The sequence below is a fragment of the Camelus dromedarius genome, chromosome X (genome assembly GCF_036321535.1).
Source record: "Camelus dromedarius isolate mCamDro1 chromosome X, mCamDro1.pat, whole genome shotgun sequence".
Classification (NCBI taxonomy): domain Eukaryota; kingdom Metazoa; phylum Chordata; class Mammalia; order Artiodactyla; family Camelidae; genus Camelus; species Camelus dromedarius.
This window is the reverse complement of record NC_087472.1, coordinates 75,734,572-75,759,403: the sequence shown is the minus strand read 5'-3', so window position 1 is coordinate 75,759,403 and position 24,832 is coordinate 75,734,572. Positions and strand designations below refer to the sequence as shown.

Below are 24,832 nucleotides of genomic sequence, written 5' to 3'. Positions count from 1 at the left end.
CATTTTATTTCACTTTAGGTTGTACATTTCAGGGCCATTTTTTTTTCCCCAGTAAGTAGCTGTGTTTTCGTTTCCCCAAATTACAGTAATGTTGTGTCAGCAATGATCTCAACTAGATGTTTAGTTTAGGAGCTTTTGCTTTAATCTTATAGCTTTCAATATCAACCTACATCACAGAACGAATCATCCTCAACTTTAAAAAAAAAATATTTGTCTTTGTTTGCAGTTACCAAGATGCCTATAAAAAAATTCCCATCATGTAATAGACACTTTATGGATCTGTAAGGTAAGACCAAAAATTACAGCTCAGTGTTATGTACTACCTTGACATATGGTGAAATTGGGAGGGCCTTGAATGGCCTAACCATGAGTTTCCCTCCCCACTTATCCCATGGATAAAATCCCTTTGTCAAACAACCTTCCTTATCAGGGTGACCAGGCACAGTTCCTGCTTATCCCTGAGTAGCAGATTGCCTACGGAATTATTCAGACAAGCCAATCAAATCTTCCATGGGAAATGGGGGCACCCCGCCATCTTAATACTACAAAGCCTGCTTCATACAGCACTGATTGTCTACTGTGTTCCCATGTGGCCTGGCGTGGCATGAGGTGTCCTCTTTCTCCAGGTTGTGAATATAGGTGACTCATAAATTGCTGTTGAATCTCATCTGTTAAGTATTCGGTGTCATGTGTTTGGCCACCCCCATAATGCAAGGGCAGGAATACCTCCCTTAGTAATGTAGTGAATAGGAGACAGTCTTAACTGCTAATTATTACAAAAACCCTGTGACATAAGTATCTTTATTATAATTTCAATGATGAAGAAATTAAGGTTCAGAAAAAAATAACTTGCCTCCAGTCACAGCTAGGAAAGTGCCAAACTGGGGTTTAACTGAGTCCTTTCACACTTCCAAACCTGTGCTGGTGTTAGCTAACATATCTCAAATGTCCAAAAAAAATCTGCTTATGTTAAATATCCAATGTAATAAACTTATTTTAAAGAGTCCATATTAAAACAAGAAACAAACAAGCTAGATACTAAGCTCACTGTAAGGTAAGCTTTTGTCACAATGAGCCCATATTTACATGTGACTATATTTCCCAAAATGTTGTGAAAGAGACATTGTGTTTTTCTTGCGATGAACATTCGTTCCCAGTCATTTCTTTTTTTGTCCCCTGGATCTTGGTGGCTGGAGACCTGGAAAATACATGTATTTTTCCTAGACCTCAACCCCCTTGTCAGCAGGAATGTCAATGTTTTTATATGTTCTGCTAAAAAGATGACCTCCTATGAGATCTGGAAGGTACAAGGGAAGCAGACGCCGTTTTTCTTTCCAGCTACAGTGGCTTATACTTGGTTTTGGTGAACATGGGTTTTGCAGGGACTTCTGTTTTCCCTTACCAGTCATCCTCATAGATGCAAAGGATTCATGGAGTTTGCTACAATTTTCTGATCTCTGGGTGATAGCAGAAACTCCTATTCTTTCAATTCTCTGGCAAAGAACCTGAAAACTAGAGATGACCTCCCCATCAACTTCACTTACCTAATTCCACATATGAAATCTCATCCACTGATAGCTTCGTTCTTTTCCCTGTATCCACTGTGTCTTCAGGATTTTTCACTCATCCCTGTTAATAGGTGACCAATTTATATCTCTGTCTAAGCCCCATATTGCATGATCACTGCCCAAACTAGGTCTTCAACAAGGGATCTTTACTTCTTACAGGAGGCACCTGGGAACATAATTCTTTTTCACTCTCACAAAAGTTGAAAACAAATTTCCCTGACACAGTATAACTAAAACACTGATACGGTTCAGGTTGAAAACTAGTGTAAATTAGCCAGACAAGTTGCTGGAGGATCTGAGAAGTCTCTAGAATAAAGAGCTGGTAGAAACTCTTGAGAAGAAATTAGATTACAAACTTTGGGGGAGTTTCTTAGTGAGAAAAGAGAAGGGAATCAAAGCTGCTGGGACAATAGTCAAAGTGGGTGCTGGCTATGCAAGTCTTGAGCACACAAGCAAAAAATAACCCTGGGACTGAACACTTCATCTGAGCATAGTGTTGACTATAATATTTACTTATTGTCCTATAAACTCGGTAGAGTCTGTAGCCACAGCCCCTCTTTTATTGGTATTTGGTGTCTTCTTTTTATTCTTGGTCAGTCTAGCTAGAAATTTATCAATTTTATTGATCTTATCAAAGAACTAGCTTTTATCTTTATTGATTTTTAAAACGGAGGTACTGGGGATTGAACCCAGGACCTTGTGCATGCTAAGCACTGTAACATTGAGATATACCCCCTTTAATTTTTTGTATTACTTTTCTGTTATCAATGGTAATGATTTCTACTCTTTTTCCTTCCTTTTGCCTTCTTTGAGTTTTATGTTGTTTTAATACTTCTGAGGTATAATTTACTTACCATAAAATTCACTGGTTTTAAGTGTCTAGTCAATGTTTTTTTCGTAAATTTACAGAGTTGTGCAGCCATTACCAAAATCAAATTTTAGAACATTTCTTCATACCTCTACCCCAGATCCCATGTGCCCTTTTGCACTCAATCTCCATTCTCATCCCAGCCCCAAACAACCATTAAGTTACTTTCAGTCTCTATAGACTTGCCTTTTAAGGTCCTTTCATATAAATTGAATAAATACAATATGTAGTCTTTTGTGTCTAGTTTCTTTTACTAGAATAATGTTTATGAGGTTTATCCATGTTGTAACATTTAACAATCCTGAGATCTTTTTATTGCTGAATAGCATTTTGCATGGATATATTCAGGTTGTAAACATTCACAAATTTATAGACATTTGAGCTGTTTTCAGTTTTGGGCTCTTAAGAGTAATGATGTTGAAGACATTCATCAAGTCTTTGTAGGGACGTATGTTTTCATTTATCTTGAGTAAATTCCTAGGTGTAAAGTCATATGGTAAATTCATGTTTAGCCATTTAATAAACTGACAAATTGTTTTCCAAAATAGCTGCTTCATTTTACATTATCACCTACAGTGTATGAGTTTGTTTCTCTACACCCTCATAAACACTTCTTACTGTTTGTCATTTTGATTATAATCATACTCTAGTGGGTATGAAGTGGTTTAGATTTGTACTTCCCTAGTGGGTAAAGATGAGTTTCTTTTCATTGTGCTTATTGAATATTTATATATTGTCATTGATGAAATACCTATTTAAATGTTTGGTCAGTTTTGGTTGGTTTATTTGTCCTTTTGCTATTTAGTTATATAAATTATTTCTATATTTAATATTCAGAACCTTATGAGATTTGTGATTTGCAAATATTTTTACCAGAGTGTGACTTGTTTTTTCTTAAGTCACATTTTTTTTTCCTTTGGTGGAGTAGGTTTTTAGTATTGTATTCAAGGTATCATTGCCTAACGTTAGAACATGAAGATATTAATCTGTTTTTTTCCAAAAGTATTATATATAGTTTTAGCTATTACATGTAGCGTTATGATCTGTTATGGTTTAATTTTCTGTATGGTCTGAAGTAAGGATCTAAATTTGTCTTTGTGCATGCAGATGTCCAGTTGTCCCAGTACCATTTTTCCAGCTCTATTGAGGTAGTATTGACATATAATGTTGTGTAAGTTTAAAGTGTACAATGTGATGATTTGATACACATATATTGCAAAATAATTACCACAGTAGAGTTAGTTAACATGTCCATAATGACATAATGACTATTTCCTATTTATTTCTGAGAACATTTAAGATCTACTCTTTTTTTTTGTACTTTTACATTTTTTTATTGATTTATAATCATTTTACAATGTTGTGTCAAGTTCCAGTGTAGAGCACAATTTTTCAGTTATACATGAACATGTGTATATTCATTGTCACATTTTTTTCTCTGTGAGCTACCATAAGATCTTGTATATATTTCCCTGTGCTATACAATATAATCTTGTTTATCTATTCTACATTTTGAAATCCCAGTCTATCCCTTCCCAACCCCCACCCCCTTGACAACCACAAGTTTATATTCTATGTCTGTGAGTCTATTTCTGTTTTGTATTTATGCTTTGTTTGTTTGTTTGTTTGTTTGGTTTTTTAGATTCCACATATGAGCGATCTCATGTGGTATTTTTCTTTCTCTTTCTGGCTTACTTCACTTAGAATGACATTCTCCAGGAGCATCCATGTTGCTGCAAATGGCGTTATGTTGTCGGTTTTTATGGCTGAGTAGAAGGTGTGGTATATTTATACAATGGAATACTACTCAGCCATAAAAGATCTACTCTCTTAGCAACATTCAAGTTAGCAATACGGTATTACTAGCTGTAATTGCTATGCTGTACTTCAGATTCCCCCCCGCCACCTCGAATGTGTTACTCTTACAACTGGAAGACTCCTTTGACCAATACCTTCCCTTTTCCCCCACCCCCATCTCCTGGTAACCACCACTCTGTATTTTTTTTGATACTAATGTGTATGGGATTGTTTTCTTGATTTCTTTTTTTCAGATATTTCATTGTTAGTGTATAGAAAGTTTTTTGATTTATGTATGTTGATTTTGTATCCCGCAACTTGACTGAATTTGGTGATTCATTCTAAGTTTTTTGGTGGAATCTTTAGGATTTTCTACACATAAGAACATTACATCTGCAAATAACATTTCCTCTTCTTTCTGTCCAATTTGGAAGCATTTTATTTCTTTTTCTTGCCTGACACCTCTGGCAAGGAGTTCCAGTACTATGTTGAATAGGAGTGGTGAAAGTGGGCACCCTTGTCTTCTTCCTGATATTAGAGGAATATTTTCAATTTTTCACCATTGAATATGATGTCATTGGTTGGCTTTCATATGTAGCCTTTAATATGTTGAAGTATGTTCCTTCTATACACAGTTATTTGGGAGTGAAAGGATGCTCTGTTTTGTCAAATGCTTTTTCTCTATCTATTGACATGATCATATGATTTTTATCTTTCATTCTACTAATATTATGCATCACATTTATTGATTTACCTATGTTGAATCATCCTTGCATCCCAGGAATAAATCTCACTTGGTCATGGTGTATGATCCTTTTAATGTGCTGTTGAAGTTGGTTTGTTAATATTTTGTTGATAAATTTTACAAATATATTCATCCAGGGATATTGATCTGTGGTTTTCTTTTCTTGTAGTGTATTAAGGTAATGATGGTCTCATAAAATGAGTATGGGAGTGTTCTGTCCTCTTCAATTTTTAGGAAGAGTTTGAAAATGATTGACATTAATTATTTAAAATGTTTGGTAAATTCATCAATGAAACCATCTAGTTCTGAGCTTTTCTTTTTGAGAGGTCTTTAATTACCAGTTCAATGTCCTTATTTATAATTTGTCTGTTCATATTTTGTATTTCTTCATGATTTATTCTCGGTATGTTGTATATTTCTAAGAATTTCTTCTGGGCTATCCAATTTATTGATACACAATTGTTCATAGTATTCTCCTATGATCGTTTGTATTTCTATGGTATTTGTTGTAATGTCTTCTCTTTCATTTCTGATTTTACTTATTTGTGTCTTTTCTTTTTCTTGGTCTAGCTAAAGTCTTGTAAATTTTGTTATTTTTTCAAAAAAACAATTTTTGGATTTGTTGATCTTTTATATTGTTTTCCTGGTCTCCATTTCATTTATTTCTGTCCTGATGTTTGTTTTCTCCTTTCAGTATCTTCTTTTTAAATTTTTTAAAATTTTTTATTGAGTTATAGTCAGTTTACAATGTTGTGTCAATTTCTGGTGTACAGCACAATTTTTCAGTCATACGTGAATATACATACATTCATTTTCATATTCTTTTTCTTTTGCTAACTTTGAGCTTAGTTTTTCTTTTTCTAGTTCTTTGAGGTGAAAAGTTAGGATGTTTACTTGAGGTCTTTCTTTTTTCTTAATGTATGTGTTTATTGCTTATAAACTTCCTTCTTAGAAATACTTTTGCTGCATCCCGCAAGTTTTGGTATGCTGTGTTTCCATTTTTATTTTTTTCAAGATTTAAAAAAATCTCCCTTTTGCTTTCTTCTTTGACCAATTGGTTATTCAGGAGTGTGTTGTTTACTTTCCACCTATTTGTGAATTTTCCAGTTTTCCTTGTTCTTTATTTCTAGTTTCATATCATTGTGGTTGGAAAAGATATTTGATATGATTTCAATCTTCTCAAATTTGCTAAGACTTGTTTTTATGACCTATCATATGATCATTCTTCTCAAGAATGTTCAGTGTGTACTTGAGAAGAATGTTTATTCTGCTGCTCTTGGATGGAATGTTCTGTATATGTTTGTTAGGTTCATTTGGTCTAAAGTGTGGTTCAGGCCCAGTGTTTCCTTATTTGGTCTTCATCTGGATGATCTATCCATTGTTGAAAGTGGGATATTGAAATCCCGTAGTATTATTGTATTTTTGTCCATTTCTTCTTTCAGATCTGTTAGTATTTGCTTAATTTGCTTAATATATTTAGGTGCTCCAATATTGTGTACATATATATGCTTATTATATACCCTTAATGAATTGAACCCTTTATCATTATATAATGACCTTCTTTGTCTCTTGTCACAGCTTTTGAGTTGAAGTATATTTTGTCTGATATACATATTATATTCCTATGCTTTATTTGTCTCTTTCCACTTGCATGAAATATCTTTTTGCATCCCTTAACTTTGAGCCTATGTGTGTCCTTAAAGCTGAACTACCTCTTGTAGGTAGCATGTAGTTGGGTTTTGTTATTTCATCCAACTAGCAACTCTCTGCCTTTTGATTGAAGAATTTCATCAATTTATATTTAAAGTAATTATTGATAGGTAATGACTTAGTATTGCTGTCCTATTAATTATTTCCTAGCTGTTTTGTAGTTCCCTTGTTCCTTTCTTCCTCTCTTGCCACCTTCCTTTGTGAATTGATAATTTTCTGTAGTGCTATGCTTTGATTCCCTTCTCTTTATCTTTTGTGATCTACTGTAGATTTTTACTTTCTTGTTACCATGAGGCTTACATAAAACATCTTATGACAGTTATTTTATACTGATAACAATTTAACTTTAATTGCATACAAAAACTCTATCCTTTTATTCCCACTCTTTTATGTTAATGATTTCACAATTTACCTTTTTTATTATGTAGTCATTAACCAGTTATTATAGCTATAGTTATTTTATTTTATTTTATTTCTTTATTTCACAGATTTATTTTTATTGACATATAGTCAATTTACAATGTTGTAATAGTTATTTTAAAATACTTTTGTCCTTTAACCTTTATGCTAGAGTTAAGTGGTTAACAAATCATCATATTAAAACTTTTAAATATTCTGAATTTGAGCAGATACCAGTGTATTGTGTATTTTTATATGTTTTCACATTAATGATTGTTGTCCTTTCATTTCAGCTTGAAGAAGTCCTTTCACCACTTCTTGTAAGGCAGGTCTAGTGGTGATGAATTTCATCAGCTTTTGTTTTTCTGAGAGTTAAAGTCTTTTAACTCTCTTTCATTTCTGAGGGACAACTATGCCAGAAAGAGTATTGGTGGTTGGCAGCTTTTTTTTTTTTCCTTTGAGCACTTTGACTCTCCTGGCCTGTAAGGTTCTGCTGAGAAATCCTCTTATAGGCTTATGAAGGTTTTCTTATAAGTTACAAGCTTCTTTTCTCTTGTTGCTTTTAAGATTCTCTCTTTGCCTTTGATTTTTAACAGTTTTGTTATGTGTCTTGGAGAAGATCTCTTTCAGTTGAGTTTGTTTGGGGAGTTTAATGAAATTGGTTGTTCAAATCTGTCCTCAGATTTTGGAAGTTTTCAGCTGTTATTTCTTTAAATAAGCTTTCTTCTTCCCTCTCCGTCTTTTTTCTCATGATTCCAGTAATTTCAGATCTTTAAAAATAATTTCCTATCAGTCACATAGGATATCTTAACTCTTTCCATTCTTTTTTCTTTATTCTCTGGTTGGATAATTTCAAAGAACTTGTCTTCTAACTTACATAATTTCAAACGTCCTATCTTCTGACTTACAGATTCTTTCTTCTGTTTGATCCATTCTGCCGTTGATTCTCTCTATTGCATTTTTCATTTCATTTATTGTACTATTCATCTCCAGAATTTCTGTTTGATTCTTTTTTATTATTTCTATCTCTTTGTTAAACTTCTCATTTTGTTCATGCACTGTTTTCCTGACTTTGTTGAATAGTTTCTCTGTGTTTTCTTGTAGCTCATTGAGCTTTCTTAAAACAGCTATTTTGCTGTAAAGGTACCATGCTGCCATTATGGAAAACAGTAAGGAGATTCCGCAAAAACTAAAAATTGACTTACTATATGATCCAACAATCCCACTCCTGGGCATATATCCAGAGGGAACTCTAATTCTAAAAGATACATGCACCCCAATGTTCATAGCAGCACTATATACAATAGCTAATACATGGAGACAACCTTAATGTCCATCGACAGATGACTGGATAAAGAAGTTGTGATATGTTTATACAATAGAATACTACTCAGCCATAAAAAACTATAAAATAATGCCATTTGCAGCAACCTGGTGGACCTGGAGATGGTCATTCTAAGTGAAGTAAGCCAGAAAGAGAAAGAAAAATACCATATGATATCACTCATATGTGGAATCTTAAAAAAAAGAAAAAAGAGAACACTAACAAACTCATCCACAAAACAGAAACAGACTCACAGACATAGTAAACAATCTTATGGTTACCAGGGGAAAGGGGGGTGGGAAGGGATAAATTTGGGGGTTTGAGATTTGCAAATGTTAACCACTATATATAAAGATAGATAAAAACAAATTTCTTCTGTATAGCACAGGGAGCTATATTCGGTATCTTATAATAACCTTTAATGAAAAAGAATATGAAAATGAATATTTATATATATATATGCATGACTGGGACATTGTGCTATACACCAGAAATTGACACACTGTAACTGACTATACTTCAGTAAAACAACAACAGAAAAGAAAATCCCAGTAGAAGGGAAAAATCACAATAAAATGCGGGGAGCAAAGGAAGCTATAAAACAGCTATTTTGAATTCTTTATCAAGTAAATCACAAATCTTCACATCTCTTGTGTCAATTACTGGAAGATTATTGTGATCCTTTGGTGGTGTCATGTTACCTTGATTTTTCATGCTCCTTGCAGTCTGTATTGCTGTCTTCACATATGAAGTAGCTGTCACCTCCTCCAGTCTTTACTGTCTTTGGGAGAGAAATACCTTCTGTCTGCCCTGCTAGTGAGTCTGAGTTTTTCTCAGACCTTCTATGAATATGCTTACTTCACACTTCTTGCTCCCTCTTGTTGCAGAATATTAAGCATATATGCCTTCTCTTATTTCCGGAACATACCAGACTGGGTCCTGACATCCTCCCTTTGCTTTCTCAAGGATGGTACTAAATCTGAAGTTTGTGGTCTCTCCCTGGCTCACACATTTGGGACATCTTTCTGCATATGCTCACTAGCCATCTGCCAGACTTGCTCTTTCCACATTTGCAAGTACACATATGGGAGCTGGCCACATGGTAAGTTGGCCACAGGGTCAGGGATTGTGTAGGTGAGATCTATGGAGGGCTGGAGGTGCCTGTGTTCCATTGGGGAAGATTGGCAAGTTAGGTTTCCCCAGCGTTTTATAGTCAGACTTCTTAATGGAGTTTACAATGTAGTTAGTAGGATCTGTTCCTTTTTAAAGCCCTCTGATAGTCCTATCTGCTGCTCTCCCAGCTTCTTCCTGTCCCCTCTCCAGTCATCAAGTTCACAACTCAGTACTCTGGGTGCAAGAGAGAAATGGGCCTCTTTGGGAGCATCCCACACAGCTAGGGAAGCTAGACACTTACTCACATGGTCTCACTTTCCTCCTCAGGAGAAATCACAGGCCGAGAAGGTCTCTTGGCACTAAACTGTGCTGCCTTGGGAGAGAGATAACACAGGTAAAGTCAAACTGATTCTCTTAACCTCTCCAATGCAGTCAAACTCATTTTTTTTTTCTCCAACAGTGTGCTGGAATTCTCTGCTGGACTCCAGCATGTGTGGACTTCCATGAAGGCTTCCTGTCCATGGGTGATTGTCTAAGACATTTATTTCCAAGGGCGCATAATCTATGGCTGAGAGGGGCTGGTGCCAGTTCATGGGCCGCTGCCAGGATCGAAGTCTATATGCCTATTACCCAATGCACAGATGGGCAGATATCCTCTTGAGTCCCTTGATGTATGATGTTGGATCCCACAGCTCCCACAAAAGCACTCTTGTTTGTGGGTGGATGCTAGATTGTTGTTGTTGAGGGGAGATAAAAGCAAAGGGCATCTTATTCAGCTGTCTTGCAGATGTCAGTCTTCCCAGCACCATTTGTTGAAAAAACTGTCCTTTCCCCATTGAATTGCTTTAACACCTTGGTTAAAAATTAATCATAAATTTAAGAGATTATTTCTGAACTTTCAAATTTATTCCATTGAACTATATGTCTGTCTTTATGCCAGTAATAGTGTTTTGATTACTGTAGATTTATAAAAACTTTTTAAACTGAGTAATATAAATCCTCCAACTTTCTTCTTTTTTTAACATTGTTTTGGCAGCTTTAAATCCCTTGTTTTCTGTATTTTGAATCAGATTGCCATTTTCTGTAAAAAGGGCTGCTTCAATTTTGGCATCAGGGTAATGGTGGCCTAATAGAATGAATTTGGGAGTGTTCCCTCCTCTTCAATTTTTATGGACTATTTTGAGGCTAGGTATTTGTTCTTTATAAGTTTGGTAGAATTCCCCTGTGAAGCCATCCAGTCCTGGACTTTTGTTTGCTGGGAGTTCTTAAATTACAAATTCAGTTTCACTTCTAGTGATCAATCTGTTCAAATTGTCTCTTTCTTCTTGATTCCGTCTTGGCAGAGTGTATGTTTCTAGAAATTTGTCCATTTCTTCTAGATTGTCCAGTTTGTTGACATATAACTGTTCATAGTATTCTCCTATGATTTTTTTTTTCTGTCTCTGTGGTATTAGTTGTTATTTCTCCTCTTTCATTTCTTATTTTTGAGTTGTTTCTCTTTTCTTCTTGGTAAGCCTGGCTAAAAGATTATCAATTTTGTTTATCTTTTCAAAAAAAACCCACTTCTTGGTTTTACTGATCTTTTCTCTTGTTTTTGATCTCTATTTTATTTATTTCCTCTCTGATCTTTATTATTTCTTTTTTTTCTGCTGACTTAGGGCTTTGTTCTTTTAGTGGGAGGTTAGGTTGTTGATTTGAGATTTTTCTTGTTTCTTGAGGAAGCGCTGTTGCACTATAAACTTTCCTCTTATGACTGCTTTTGCTGCATCCCATAGATTTGAGAAACTTGTGTTTCCATTTTCATTTGTCTCAAGGCATTTTCTGATTTCCTTTTTGATTTCATCATTGACCCACTGGTTTTTTTAATAGCATGTTGTTTAGTCGCCATGTGTTTGTTCTTTTCCCATTTTTGTATTTGTAGTTGACTTCTAGTTTTGTACCTAATCTTTTTTATTAGACTTGGTCAATCTAAGTTTTTCAATGCTATTTATCCTTTCAAAAAACCAATTTTTATTTCATTGATTCTCTCTATTGTTTTCCTGTTCCTCTCTTGTTTATCTCTAGTCTAATCTTTGTTATTTCCTAATTTCTGCTAGCTTTGTGTTTAGTTTTCTCTTTTTCTAATTACTTAAGGTGGAAAGTTATGTTATTAGTTTGAGATCTTGATTATTTTCTAGTGTAGACATTTAAAGCAATAAACTTCCTCTCTGAGCACTGCTTTCACTGCATCCCATAATTTTTGGCGTGTTGTGTTTTCATTTTCACACAATTCAAAACATTTTAAAATTTAACTTGTTATTTTTTTCTTTGACCCATTGGCTATTTAGAGTGTGTTGTTTCATTTACACATATTTGTGTATTTTCCACTTTTTCTTGTGTGTGTTTCTAGTTTCTTTCCATTATGGTCAGAGTGTACTTTGTATGATTTCAGTCTTTTAAAATTAATTCAGACTTGTTTTATGATCTAACATATGGTATACTGGGGAGAAAATTTCATGTGAACTTAGCTTAATCCTATTCTGGGTTCACTAAGCTTATTGAATCTCTGTGTTTATATCTTTTGCCAAATTTGTGGGGTTTTCAACCATTATTTCTTTGGATACTTTTCAGTCTGACTCTCTCTCTCTCTCTCATCTCCTTTTGGGACTTTTATGATACAAAAGCTAGCTCTTGTTTTATTGTCTCATAAGCCACTGGAACTCTTCATTTTATTAGCCTAATTTCTCTCTGTTGTTCAGGTTGTGTAAATTCTATTGATATGTCTTCAATTTCACTAATTCTGTCTTCTGTGATCTCTACTCTATTATTGAGCCGTGGAGAGGCTCACTGAATGTGAGGTGTTTTTTTTTTAAGTTTATTATGTTATCAGAAATTTCCAATATCTGGTTCATCTCAGTCTTGTTATCTATTGATTGTCTTTTCTTATTTGTGTTATGATTTTTCTGGTTCTTCATATAACATTTGATTTTATATTGTGTATGGGACATACTAGGTATTATGAGGCACTAGGTCTTATTTATTTAATCTTCCCCCCTTTTTTTTAAACCAAGCATGATTCCTGTTGAGGTTTAACACAAGGGCCAAGTGAGTGTGTATGTTCAGCTCCTGCTGGTCCCTACCTATACTACCCTGGCAAAAGTCAGTATCACTCACACTGCCGCATTACAGACTGCTGGAGGGGAGATTCAGCTTCCCCTTTGACATCAGTAACTTCTTCATGATGGTAATAGGGCACCAAGTCTCACTTTATCTGTTTCCTCTGAGTGCCATTATAAGCCCAGATCCCAAAATTGGCCTTTTTGACACAATGTCATGGGTAGCAGGAAAGTGGAATGCCAGCTAGCTTCTCCTTACAATTTCGTTCTGTCTCATTGATGGTGAATGGGGAGGTTGAGACTTCTGCTCCTCAATTGGCCCTTCTGACACTGGCAGGAATGGCAGGTGAAGAATAGTGGTGACTAGCTCCAGCCTGAACTCCCTTGTTAAGCCTCTTTGCTTCCGTAGGTGGTGGACATCCAGCTCACTACTGGACCCCACTGACAGTATCTTGGCAGGAGAATCTGCATTGCCTGCTTCTACCAATTGAGAGTTGGAAGATCAGCGCCACTTCACACCATCCATAGACACAATCCCTGTATGAGAATCATTAAAACATCACTGCCTGCTTCCTTCAAGTGGAAATGGAGATCATTTTGCTTCTTGGCACACTGAAACTATCTGCTTCTGCCAGGTGGGAAATGAAACATTAGCTCCTTGCTCAGCTTCACCAATACCACTGGGTTAAGGAATTACAGGACTGCCACAATGAGGGGAGGAGGATGCAGTTTTTCCTTTAGTTTTTGCCTGGAGTAGTGCTGATATTGCCGAAAAGGTTTTCTATTGTTAGGTCACACTTTTCTGGTCCTTTGGCTAAGAAGAACAGCTTTTTTCTTGGAGCCTGTTAGCAGTTCTGGGTTGGAGGCTTCTGCAGAGCTCTGTCTGTCTATCAGGAATATAACAGAGGCAATAAGGAAACTCAGGAAATCACTACCCATATTGTTCCTTGAGTTGCAAGGTCCTTAGGCAGCCTGACTTCTTTCCACCTTTCAAGTGTTTTCATATTTCTAGTGTTATGTCTGAAGATTTTTAGTTTTAAGGAGAACCTTAAAGCAATGGGGCTACTCCAACTTGCATATCTCACAGATTTTAAAAATGTTATATTTCATTTTTATTCAATTCTAAATGTTTTTTAAATTTGTCTTGAATCTTCCTACTTGACTTGTGGGTCATTTATAAGTGTGTAGTTTTGTTTGAAAATATTTAAAGCTTTCGCAGATAGTTTTCTGTTATTAATTTCTGGTTTAATGATGCTGTGGTTTAAGAATATATCTTATATTCTTCCTGTTCTTTTAAATTTGTTAAGGTCTTTTCTTTTATGGCTCAGAATTCTTTAATGTTTAATGTGTACCTAAAAGAGCATCTATTATCCTGTTATTAGGTGGCATTCTATAAATATCGATTAGGCCAAATTGGTCAGTGATATTGCTCAGGTCTTTTATCACCTTGCTGATTATCAGACTACTTGTTCTATTGATTTGTGAAAGAGTACTGATTTTGAAAGTATCATTATGAATTTGTCTATTTCTGCTCAATGTTTATCAGATTTTGCTTCAAGCACTTTGAAGTTTTGTTCTTAGGTGCATGCATACTTAAGATTGTTATTCCTTCTTTGTGAATTAACCCTTTTATCATTAATTAATGTTCATCATTATGTCTGATACTTTTTCTTATTCTGAAATTTGCTTTGTCTATTATTTTAACTGCTCCAGCTCTCTTTTCATTAGACTTTGCATAGCATATCTTTTTTTGTCTTTTACTTTTAGCCTATTCATGTCATTATATTTAAAGAGGGTTTTGTATAAATGACATATAGTTTAATCTTTTTTTCTTTACCTAATCTGACATCTATTTTTAATTAATTTGTTTTGAACATTATATTTAATATAATTATTGATATGTTGGATTTAGCTCCACTATTTTATTGTATGCTTTTTGTTATTTTTGTTGTTGTTTTTCTCCTCCATTTTTTTGTTTTTCTGTTCAACATTTACTCCATTATTTTGTATTATTTGAATATTTTTCATATGCCATTTCATTCTTTTGTTTTTTTAACTGTCTCTATATTAAAATTTTTAGTGGTTATTCTAGGGATTAAAATGTATATACTTTAGACAATCTACTTCAGTTAATGTTTTACCATTTCAGTTAAAATCATCTCTCCTTTATAGTTGTCATATGTTTATAGTTGTCTCATATCTTACATCTACATACTATGAAAATCTCACTAGTCAATGTTATAAGTTTTTCTTTTTATATCCATACATATTTTGAAAAACTTAAAAACAGAAAATAGTCTACTATATTTATCCAGACATTTACATTTGTATTTTTATTCATTCTGAAGTTCAAAGTTTTCTATTCTTACTGTTTTCTTTCAGTCTGAAAAACTTTATTCACCATTTATTTTAGACTTGTTTTTCCAGTAACAAACTCTATTAGTGTTTCCTTTATCTGAGAATGTCATTCTTTTAAATGTCATTCCTTTAAGGATATTTTTGCTGGATGTAGAACTCCAAGTTGACAATTATTTTCTTTCAGCATTTTAAAGGTATTGCTCCACTGTCTTCTGGCCTCCATGATTTCTTAGGAGTAGTGCACTATTATTTGAATCATTATCCCCTGATATGCATCACATTATTTTTATTGGCCATTTTTAAGTTTTTTTTTTAATTTTTGGTTTTTAGAAGTTTGATTATGATTTTTCTGAGCATGATTTTTTAAGCTTATAATCTTTGGGATTTGCTGACCTTCCTGAATCTGTATATTTATGTACTTCACCTATTTTAGGAATTTTCAGCAATTATTTCTTGAAATATATGTTCTGTACCAATATCTTTTTCCTCTCCTTTTTGGAGTCCATTGAATACCACAATTTATGAATCTCTGCTTATTTTATTTCCATCTTTTTTTCTCTTTGCTCACAGGATTGAATTTATGTATCTATCTAATTTATCTATGTATCTAATTCAAATTACTGAGACTGTCTTTATCATTTCTATTATTCTTTTGAGCACATCTAGTGATCTTTTAAATTTCTGATATTGTATTTTTGATTCATAAAATTTCCATTTGGCTTTTAAAAATCAGTTCTATTTTTCTCCTTAAAACATCAACCTTTCCTTTCATTTTAACAGCATTTACCTTCACTCCACCTTCACCCATGGAAGATGGTTATAATACCTTCTTTAGACTCTTTATCTAACAACTCCAATATCTGGGTCACCTCGAGGTTGGTACATGTTGAATTTTTCCTTACATTTTTTTCAAACTTTCCTTGTTCTTGATATGTAGTATACTTTTGGATTATATTCTTGTAGCAGACAGTTGTATTGCATTTTGAATATTATGTTGCTAGACTCTGGATCCTACTGGTATCCTCTGGAGAATACTTTTTCGGCTTGATTGGTTGGTTTAGCTAAAAATGAACCTGGTTAGGTTTAAACTAAAAGTCGTGTCTCACCTTCTTTGAATGATTATTCCATTTTCACTTCAATTTGCTATGCTGTTTTGACTGTCCCACACGTGCACCTCTCAGGATTTAGTCTGAGACTTGAGTGGTGGTTTATGGCATAGTTAAGTTCAAAGTATCTTAATATGGTACTTTGGGTCTATCCTGTACGTGTCTTACTTAACAGTAAGTCTGAAATGTATACAAATCCATTCACAGAAGTTGGATATTGCCTTATTACACACTTTCCTCTCCAGGATTTTCCTCTCTATATTCTCTGTCTTTCAAGGTTCCCTTTAACTAATCCTCTGTCCAGAAAGATAGAATTTCTATTGGATTTTTAATTATCCATGTCACTACAAGGGAATTCTGTGGATGGCAGTTCTCTCTAGCTGTGAGTGGCACAGGGCTTTCAGGTAGGACATCATCTCTTCTTTCCCAGATAAAAACTGTTTCTGGGAAGCTGCTCTCTCTGAAGAATGGACCCTATTTGAAGGACAGAACAGAAGAAGCAGCTCCATTTCCCATGTCCTTTAAACTCTGTAAGGTACCCATCCCTCCTGTAGTGTCTTTTACTTTTGTTGTTTAGGTTCCATGCTCCATCTTCACCAATGGAAGTTTGGAAATACAGAACACAACCTTGTTGATTTCAGAGAAAAGCATTTTGATTTTGATCAAGAATACTTTATAGGGATGCTATGCCCTGTGAGGTGCCTGTATTTTTCAGGAAAAACTGTATTGGATGTGGATGACAATCTTAGGAATAAAAATATCTGTATCTCAGCAATTCTAACATAATTGAATTACTGTTATCATCTGAAATTGAGTATTTATCTACATGCTGTGAAATGGGAAATGATCCATTGCACTCAAATACTTAACTGCATGATTAAAAACTGAATCTAACAGTATAATGAAATTGTTTCCCATTTTCAAATAATTAAATATACATTTTAAATTTCCCCAATATTGAAAGCTAATTTGAAAAAAAAATCCCCTTACATGAGTCTACAGCAGATAGCTCCTCCTCATCCTTGAGTTTTTTTTTCCCTTTGGGGCATCCTGGCTTCTTTCCCAAAATCTAAGTCCTTGAGCTAGAATTTAAAAACAACTTTAAACATTGTAACATCTCCATCCCTACTCTCCACAATAGCTTTTCTGAGAATAATGCTGAAATGACTAGTTTTTGATATATTGCAATTTAAAACTTTATCTTTTTTTCTTTTGCTGGAACATTGTTAACTATAGTTAAACAAAGTCATGAAAACTTCCTTTCTGGACAAAATAATCTTTTGTATCCAAAGGCAAGATGCAAATGGAAATCAGTGGGTAAATGTTAAAATATAGTTTTAAAGAACAATATAGTTCTGTTTCCCAGTATCCATTTCATTTCACCATAGTAGGAATCCAAGCTTCCACTAGTTTTTTCTAAATATTATACTGGAGCATGGAAATTTTATTGACAAAATGTGTAGCTCCAAAACAGACTCGGGCAGGAAACACAGAAATAAGATTTTAAAAAATTTAACTGTCTATTCATTCATTCCAGACAGCCTGGATGGACACACACACACGTTACAGCAAAAGAATCTCATATAAATTCAACACTGGGAATGTTAGTTTCTATTCTGGAGGATGCTGTGCTATGTAAACAGGGATGTCTGAAACCTCTGGACACTGATTTTAAACCAATACCTCTGAACTGATTTGCACAGAAAGGTTGATACTAACACTTATGTAACACTTAGGATATGCCAGTACTGTTTTAAGTATTCCATGTGCATGGACTGACTTAATCCTCACAGCGACCTTATGATGTAGGTACTCTTACTTTTTGAATATCACACAGGAGTACATGAGGGACTTTAGTCAATTTACACAACTAGCAAATAAATGGTGTTGCTGAAATATGAATCCAAGCATCAGTCTGGCCCCAGTATCCATGATCTTAGCCCATTACAGGACACTATTTCCTGCTTATTTGTGAAAAGAAGAAACAGAAAGACAATTTTAGACAGAAATGCAGACATGGTGCAGCCATTATGGAAAACAGTATGGAGATTCCTCAAAAAACTGAAAATAGACTTACCATGTGATCCAGCAATCCCACTCCTGGGCATATATCTGGAGGGAACTCTTAATTCGAAAAGATACATGCACCCCAATGTTCATAGCAGCACTATTTACAACAGCCAAGGCTGTTGAAACAACGTAAATGTCTATTGATAGATGATTGGATAAAGAAGTTGTATATATATACAACGAAATATTCCTCAGCCATAAAAAGTAATAAAATAATGCCATTTGAAGCAACATGGATGAACCTGGAGATTGTCAAACTAAGTGAAGTAAGTCAAGCAGAGAAAGAAATGATATCACATGTGGAATCTAAGGGAAAAAAAGACACAGATGAACTTAATTACAAAACAGAAACAGACTCGCAGACATAGAAAGCAAACTTACGGTTACTAGGAGGGAAGAGGGATGGGAAGGGATAAATTGGGAATTTGGGATTTTCAGATACTATATATAAAACAGATAAACAACAGGTTTCTTCTGTATCCCACAGGGAACTATATTCAATATCTTGTAGTAACCTATACTGAAAAAGAATATGAAAAGGAATGTATGTATGTACTTGTATGACTGAAACATTATGCTGTACGCCAGAAATTGACACAACATTGTAAACTGACTATACGTCAGTTAAAAAAATACAGACATGGTAAGAACATAACGCTTTCCCTTACTAAACCATTCTCTTTCCCTCCCCTTCCCCTCTGCAGTCCATCAAATCCATGCTATGTGCTGTTGCACACTTATAAATTCAAGTGCTCCTTTGACATCCTTTGTCCACAACCTCAAAATAAGCGGACACTCTGGGAGAGACAGAGGAAAAACCAGAGACAGAAGAACCCTCTTGACATGCTAGAGGGGCCATGCTCCTTGTAGATTCTTCAGAAAATGGAGATGATTGACTATAGCGGTTTTTCCTGAAAGCAAAATGTCTTGGTTGTCAGGTTATCTGGAAGGGGTATATTAGGGAAAATGGATCCTGAATTCATTCTTAAGGTGGGGGTGGAGAAAAGAGTGGGGATGGAGGATTGAGGGTGGGGAGCAGGTATCTCTGTGTGATGGGTGTGATGGCTTAATTATTTCTACCCCCCACAAAATCCATCACTACTTCTTGGGATTCCCAAAACACTAGGACCCTTGGCACTGGGCGACATCTGCACAGTAGAAGGCTGACACTCCTAGGGTGGTGATTGCTGGTGATGGATGCTTCATGAGGAAAAAGTACAGGAGATTACAGGGCACTGGACATGAAGTTACAGCAAAGGGATGGGTTGGAGAACCTGTTTTTAAAAATTCTTTGGGTGGTAGGCAGGGACTGGAGGCAGTGGAGGGTGGAAGGGTGGAAGGGGGTAGGCTTCTCTGTGTAACAGGCATTATAGGTTATTTCTATTACAGTACACTCGTGTGGGAATAAATGACACAATTTGAATTTTTATGGATTTTTAAAAATAGTTTGTAACATTCACTTGGTAAAGAATTTAGTAACTTTCCCAATTAATTAAGTATATTGATCAATAGACTCCCTCCATTTTTACCTAAGTGGCAGCACTGTGCACACTGTTCTGTACCCTGCTCTTTGAAATCAGCACTAGAAGCATAGACAACCATAAAAAAAAAATCCTAAATGTTTGTCAGTGTGGGAGGTGAATAAATGAATTATGTTATAACTGTGAAACTGAATATCATGGAAACATTAAAAATGATGATGTAGGCATATGCAAATTTTATGATTTGACATAAAATCTATTCATCTTCTAAGGCCAAATGAAAAAACCAGCTTTTGAAATAGAGAAATTTGTGTGTATGTGTGTATGTATGTGTGTGAGTGAGTGTGCACACATGTGCATAGTCAGAAGTTTGCAAAGATGCACAAACACACAATAATGGCTGACTGTGGACCACTCTGAGTGCTGGCATGATAGTTTCTATGTTTCACCATTATTTTGGTGCATTTTTTTTATGTTTGGGATTTGCAACCATGTGAACCAATTGCATACTTGATTATTTTATTTCTGATGAGAAATCTTTCACAGAATGAAAAACTCAGCGAATAACAAAACATACATGTTAAATTCCCCATCCCTCACCAGGTCCCTAACTCTCTGAGTTCCTATTCCTGGATTAGGGCACTTGAGATTCAAAAAATTCAAAATGTGACAGGATTCTCATGGTATGGTGTGCATATGGGGAGGAAGGGATGCCGTGTAAGCAAACAAGCTCAGGGTACTAATAGCACCAGGGGAGAGATCTGTTCCTTGTGCGAACCAAGCTTTCTCTGACCTCAGGTATGCTATTCCCACTATCTGAAAAACTCACCTCCCCCCAATCCCACACTTTTCTGTCTGTCTTTTACTGTCTTTTTAGGTCTCTGCTTATAAATCTCTTTCTTTAGGGAGTCTACTCTAAACTAGGAGGGATTTCCATCCTGTGTGATGTTCAAGAATCCTGAAGGTCTTGTATCTCAGAGAGCACTTACACACTCTGCTATAGTTTCTTTTTTGTTTGTTTGTTTTCTGTCTCTTTTAGCAGAAATCACTTTTTTTTTCTGTCTCTTTTAGCAGAAATCACGAACCCTACCTGCCTTGCTCATTTTTGCATCCCAGAATCTAACGCTGTGCCTGGCAGGCAGGTTTGGGAATCTCAAAAACCAATACAAAACCTTTGTCCCAGTCATTTCCTCATCATTCAACACAGATTAGAGCTGTTTAAAATGGCATAAAGACAGGAGTTGAATTTTCAGTGGATGGATGAGGATAGCTCATTGCTACTATCCCATATAGGTCAAGATCTTATTCGGATTCAGAAAAATGAAATTGGAAATAGAATTTTGGGGCCAGTAGATTTCTGGGAAGGGTTTTCTTGCTCTTCAAAAAAGACACAGGAGAGGAGGGAGGGTATAGCTCAAGTGGTAGGGCGCATGCACGAGGTCCTGGGTTCAATCCCCAGTACCTCCATTAAAAGTAAACAGGTAAATAAGTAAACCTAATTAAATAGGTAAATTAAATAAAGAAACCTAATTACCACCCCCTCCAAAAAAAGACACAGAGGAGACAGTAACTCTGCTGTGTGTAGTTGTACCTAGACTTGATGCCTGGAATTCTTATTGCGGAGGAAAGCATTGTAACTGAAGTATCTTTTGATGTCAGAAGGCTCAGTTCTTGGACCCTCTGGAGACAGACATCTGCTTTCTGGCAGCTTCAGGAATATTTCCAGACTTGCTGAAAAGGAGCCCACGGAACGCTGGTTTCCATAAGACCCTATGCAAGATTGTGGAGTTTCCTCCAATATCCACTGGATGTCGCTACGCCACTGCTGGTACCATCTGCTCTTTTCCAGCGAGTGTCAAAGTGAATCATTTACAGCCTGGTACTTAGTAAGTCCTCATAGCACAAAGCACATAAATGCAAAATAGGTCCAGGATTTAGTTGTATGGACAAAAAGATAAGATAGGAATGGCAGTGTTCCTGACCCTGGTCTTACTGCCCCCATCCCTGGCCTGAAGACTCCTGGGATCTGGGCATGCTTCCCTCCAAGCTCATGTGTGGCTATCAGAGGAACAGGGTGAACGCTCTTCCTGGAATGGCGGGTACTATTCAGCCATTCTGTAAAAGATGCCATAATCCAGGACTGAGGAATTATCTCAGGCTGTGAAATGCACAACGGCTTATTATAGACAAGATTGTTAACTGCTCCCCTCGTCCACCACCTTCATGTGAAACTTTTCCATCCAGGCCTGTCTAACTTCAAAGCCCTTTTCTCTTTCCTGAAAGTAAGAGCTGCCAAAAGTGTGGAACACAGAAAACTGGTGACACTCGGACTGATTTAGTGCTACTTGGGCATGAAAAGATTAATAGTGATATTTGTGTTTTATTCGGCAGGAAACATAAGCATATCACAGCCACAGCAAGGCCTTTGTGGGACGATGGGGAGTGCACTGATTCCACATTCCATAGAAAATCACTGTAAATTTTCCTCAAAATACTCTGATCTCCTGCCCAGATTTCTTCCTTTATTGGCAGTTGCCCAATTCCCTCCCCCGTCTCTCTCTCTCTCCCTCTCTCCCCGACTCCCACCCTCCTTTCTTCCCTCCCTCTCAATCCTCCATCCTTTATCAGACTTCTTGATTCCCCAAGAATAGAAGCGACCCCTCCTTCCTTCCCGTCTATCATCTGTTTCTACAGAAGCCAACTCTAAGCTTCTGATTTGCATTCTTTCTACCAGAAACCATTTCTGCAATAGAAGACCCTCCTCAGGACTGTTTTTGGATGACAGCAGGACATTGTAAACAGCAATGACTTTTCCCTCTCAGAAACTGCAAATAAATTGTCCTGTCTCCCAAAGGCAGAAAACATAACTACATTTCAGGAAGAAAAAGGCTATGCTTAATCTCTTTGGGTGTCCTGAGCATTTTGCCATGGGATCTGGGGAGATGTCTCAGGGATGATAAATTGGCTGAGAGAGGAGACAGGATGTAAACTCCAGAAAGCTGTGTCAGAGAGAAAAGGAAGGGGACATTGTTGGTAGATAATTAAGTCGAGGAGAGCCTGTACTGCTTGCTCAGTGATCCTTGTGGGTCTTGGCATCCTACTATGGTGGGTTTCCATCCTAAGTCCATAGCATAGCTATTCTCTGACTTTGTGCATCTCCCAACTTCTCAGATCTCAGTTTACTCACCTTGAAAAACGGAAATAGTTTCATGCATTCTGAGCTGTCTTCTGAGAATGAGATGAGAGAATACCTGTGAAGTATTTAGCAGTGTGAACATCTATTCATTTCATTCTGTTTATTTTATTTTGAAATTTAAAATGAAAATGTAAAAAAAAGAAAAAGCGCTTTTTTAGAGTTGTTATTATTAACATTTATTAGGTGCTTAGTTTATTCCAGGCACTGTTCTAAGTTCTTTAAGTGTATTAAATCATTACCTTCACCACAATCTGTTATTATCCCAAATTTGTTAATGAGGAAACTGAATCTCAGAGAGCTTACATTAAAATGTACGGCTGGGACTTGAACCCAGGCAGCCTGGCTCCTTACCCCATGTACTTAATATTCTGCTATTCTGTTCCCAACCCTGGGAAATGATGCCCTGGAGTGGAGGGTGCATTTTAGGTCTGAAGAAGGGACAGTCCCTGCTACAGAACAAACCGAATTGAGTTAATGCAAGTCTGTGTCAGAGATACACCAAGACCCTTCAGCCCTGAGCTAGGATTTGAAAGGCAAAGGCCTCCACCTGGAAAGGCAGAGGCCCTTTGGCTCCTGGGATTTTCCATTTTCATCTTAAAAGCCATTCATTTTTACTGAAAATATGAGAAAAAAAAAAAGCCAGCACAATAGCATCCAGTCTTTTTGGGGGGGAGGGGGCGGGGAGGGAGAAAATTAGGTTTATTTATTTATTTTAATTTTTCCTTTTTAGAGGAGGTGCTGGGGATTGAACCTAGGACTTCATGCATGCTAAGCATGCGCTCTACCACTGAGCCATACCCTTCTCCAGCATCCAGTCTCAACAGGGTCAACAGTCTTAAGAGTGCTGGAGGAATGACTGAGTTCTGAGAAATGCTAACCCAAGTTATGTCCTGTGGTGTGGACTGCTGGCTATAATGTGAAATGACCCTGAAAAGTGAGTCAAAATTCCCCTTTCCCTCAGTACCTCATAGTGCAATGGAAAACTTTACTGGGCACCTAATATACAACAACCCAATTATGGTATCGACGTTACCAATTCCAGGTTGGAAGAAGGTTTCAACAAACACTCAGTGATGCTTACTATATTTCAGACTGGATTTCCTGGAGTCTGGCAGGCCGACACATAACATAGGAGCAGCATAAAAATGTCAGTGAGGAGATGAATTAGAAGTCTTTACCTGATACACCAGGAAGAAAACTACCAAGAAGAGAAGGAGTCATTCAAATAGATGGAAAGCGAGTGGCCAAAGGAGAAGGCAGAAAACCAGGAGAGTCATCTCCTTGTGAGTATAAAAATGTTCACTTATATTGACAGTTTCACTAACATTTGGGTTGATGAATTTACTTCTGCCAGGATTTAATTTTGTCAGAATTGTATCTCTGAATTGAAATTCTAAAACAAAATAATACAGTTGTTAGGTTTGTATGAATTCAACAGTTTCTTCCCCTGACAAGGATTTATTGAAGGCACGTCGTGTATAACACGGTGTATATTTGAGAACGTTTCAGTAAGTCCTCTAAGGTGCTCTCGCTCCGAGGCCATGTCAGTGGATAAAAGGATAACAAATTGGCCAAGATTCATTAAGAAGGAAATAAGTCAGGAGTGGAAGGTCTGGAGAGTTCTAAACACAGGGTGTGGATGAAAGCCACAAATCTCCCTCAAAGTGAAAGGAAATTGGAGTACAGTGTGGGGCGGGGTGCGGGGTAACAGCTGTCCTTTACTGAGAGATGCATCACAAAATAAACATTTACTGAGCACTTGTGTGTACAGAAACTGGGCTTTCTGGACATGGAGAGGGACCAAGTCAAGGCTACAGATGCTTCTAGTCTAGTGGACAGTTATATGAAAAGGTCATTACCAAATATTTGACAAGAGTTAGGAAGCAGAGGCACTGGAAACAGAACGCCAGGCTTAGGGGTGGGCAAGTGTGATCAGCCTGTAAAATGGGTTAACTTGCTGAGGGGCATAGTAGTGTAGTCAGTTCTCATCACTAGTGGTCCA

At 36.3% G+C, this 24,832-nt stretch overlaps 1 long non-coding RNA gene across 3 annotated transcripts; it reads left to right on the top strand.

Moving 5' to 3' along the window:
* The first annotated feature begins 225 nt into the window (after window positions 1-225).
* LOC135320151 (uncharacterized) lies at window positions 226-24,107 on the top strand. 3 transcript variants are annotated; one of them, XR_010379399.1, is made up of 4 exons: window positions 226-286; window positions 21,294-21,520; window positions 23,561-23,764; window positions 23,922-24,107. It is a non-coding gene; the product is annotated as an uncharacterized LOC135320151 (long non-coding RNA). The 3 variants fall into 3 exon arrangements; XR_010379398.1 differs by lacking the exon at window positions 226-286 and adding an exon at window positions 15,773-15,852; XR_010379397.1 differs by lacking the exon at window positions 226-286 and having other exon boundaries at window positions 21,186-21,520.
* Window positions 24,108-24,832: the final 725 nt, after the last annotated feature.